Source organism: Rutidosis leptorrhynchoides, chromosome 9 (genome assembly GCF_046630445.1).
Source record: "Rutidosis leptorrhynchoides isolate AG116_Rl617_1_P2 chromosome 9, CSIRO_AGI_Rlap_v1, whole genome shotgun sequence".
Taxonomy (NCBI): Eukaryota; Viridiplantae; Streptophyta; class Magnoliopsida; order Asterales; family Asteraceae; genus Rutidosis; species Rutidosis leptorrhynchoides.
The window spans coordinates 283,579,454-283,582,435 of NC_092341.1; positions in this window are offsets into that span (position 1 = coordinate 283,579,454).

Sequence of the window (2,982 nt, forward strand, 5' to 3'; positions counted from 1 at the left end):
TCAGTTTCATCAACAATTCTACTCGTATGCACCCGTATTCGTACTCGTACAATACACAGCTTTTAGATGTATGTACTATTGGTATATACACTCCAATGATCAGCTCTTAGCAGCCCATGTGAGTCACCTAACACATGTGGGAACCATCATTTGGCAACTAGCATGAAATATCTCATAAAATTACAAAAATATGAGTAATCATTCATGACTTATTTACATGAAAACAAAATTACATATCCTTTATATCTAATCCATACACCAACGACCAAAAACACCTACAAACACTTTCATTCTTCAATTTTATTCATCTAATTGATCTCTCTCAAGTTCTATCTTCATGTTCTAAGTGTTCTTCATATATTCTACAAGTTCTAGTTACATAAAATCAAGAATACTTTCAAGTTTGCTAGCTCACTTCCAATCTTGTAAGGTGATCATCCAACCTCAAGAAATCTTTGTTTCTTACAGTAGGTTATCATTCTAATACAAGGTAATAATCATATTCAAACTTTGGTTCAATTTCTATAACTATAACAATCTTATTTCAAGTGATGATCTTACTTGAACTTGTTTTCGTGTCATGATTCTGCTTCAAGAACTTCGAGCCATCCAAGGATCTGTTGAAGCTAGATCCATTTTTCTCTTTTCCAGTAGGTTTATCTAAGGAACTTAAGGTAGTAATTATGTTCATAACATCATTCGATTCATACATATAAAGCTATCTTATTCGAAGGTTTAAAATTGTAATCACTAGAACATAGTTTAGTTAATTCTAAACTTGTTCGCAAACAAAAGTTAATCCTTCTAACTTGACTTTTAAAATCAACTAAACACATGTTCTATATCTATATGATATGCTAACTTAATGATTTAAAACCTGGAAACACGAAAAACACCGTAAAACCGGATTTACGCCGTCGTAGTAACACCGCGGGCTGTTTTGGGTTAGTTAATTAAAAACTATGATAAACTTTGATTTAAAAGTTGTTATTCTGAGAAAATGATTTTTATTATGAACATGAAACTATATCCAAAAATTATGGTTAAACTCAAAGTGAAAGTATGTTTTCTAAAATGGTCATCTAGACGTCGTTCTTTCGACTGAAATGACTACCTTTACAAAAACGACTTGTAACTTATTTTTTTGACTATAAACCTATAATTTTTCTGTTTAGATTCATAAAATAGAGTTCAATATGAAACCATAGCAATTTGATTCACTCAAAACGGATTTAAAATGAAGAAGTTATGGGTAAAACAAGATTGGATAATTTTTCTCATTTTAGCTACGTGAAAATTGGTAACAAATCTATTCCAACCATAACTTAATCAACTTGTATTGTATATTATGTAATCTTGAGATACCATAGACACGTATACAATGTTTCGACCTATCATGTCGACACATCTATATATATTTCGGAACAACTATAGACACTCTATATGTGAATGTTGGAGTTAGCTATACAGGGTTGAGGTTGATTCCAAAATATATATAGTTTTAGTTGTGATCAATACTGAGATACGTATACACTGGGTCGTGGATTGATTCAAGATAATATTTATCGATTTATTTCTGTACATCTAACTGTGGACAACTAGTTGTAGGTTACTAACGAGGATAGCTGACTTAATAAACTTAAAACATCAAAATATATTAAAAGTGTTGTAAATATATTTTGAACATACTTTGATATATATGTATATATTGTTATAGGTTCGTGAATCAACCAGTGGCCAAGTCTTACTTCCCGACGAAGTAAAAATCTGTGAAAGTGAGTTATAGTCCCACTTTTAAAATCTAATATTTTTGGGATGAGAATACATGCAGGTTTTATAAATGATTTACAAAATAGACACAAGTACGTGAAACTACATTCTATGGTTGAATTATCGAAATCGAATATGCCCCTTTTTATTAAGTCTGGTAATCTAAGAATTAGGGAACAGACACCCTAATTGACGCGAATCCTAAAGATAGATCTATTGGGCCTAACAAACCCCATCCAAAGTACCGGATGCTTTAGTACTTCGAAATTTATATCATATCCGAAGGGTGTCCCGGAATGATGGGGATATTCTTATATATGCATCTTGTTAATGTCGGTTACCAGGTGTTCACCATATGAATGATTTTTATCTCTATGTATGGGATGTGTATTGAAATATGAAATCTTGTGGTCTATTATTATGATTTGATATATATAGGTTAAAACCTATAACTCACCAACATTTTTGTTGACGTTTTAAGCATGTTTATTCTCAGGTGATTATTAAGAGCTTCCGCTGTCGCATACTTAAATAAGGACAAGATTTGGAGTCCATGCTTGTATGATATTGTGTAAAAACTGCATTCAAGAAACTTATTTTGTTGTAACATATTTGTATGGTAAACCATTATGTAATGGTCGTGTGTAAACATGATATTTTAGATTATCATTATTTGATAATCTACGTAAAGCTTTTTAAACCTTTATTGATGAAATAAAGGTTATGGTTTGTTTTAAAATGAATGCAGTCTTTGAAAAACGTCTCATATAGAGGTCAAAACCTCACAACGAAATCAATTAATATGGAACGTTTTTAATCAATAAGAACGGGACATTTCAGTTGGTATCCGAGCGTTGGTCTTAGAGAACCAGAATTTTGCATTAGTGTGTCTTATCGAGTTTGTTAGGATGCATTAGTGAGTCTGGACTTCGACCGTGTTTACTTGAAAAATGATTGCTTAACAAATTTTGTTGGAAACTATATATTTTTAACATGTGAATATTATGTGATATATTAATCTCTTAACGCGTTTGATATTATGTGATAGATATCTACCTCTAGAACAAGTCCCATTGACTCACCTAATAATAATGAAGAGTCAAATGTAAATTGGAATGATTCGTGGACTGATTCACAAGTTCCCGAAGAGGAACCGGAAGAAGAGTCGGAACCGGAAGAAGAATCGGAACCGAAAGAAGAATCGGAACCGGA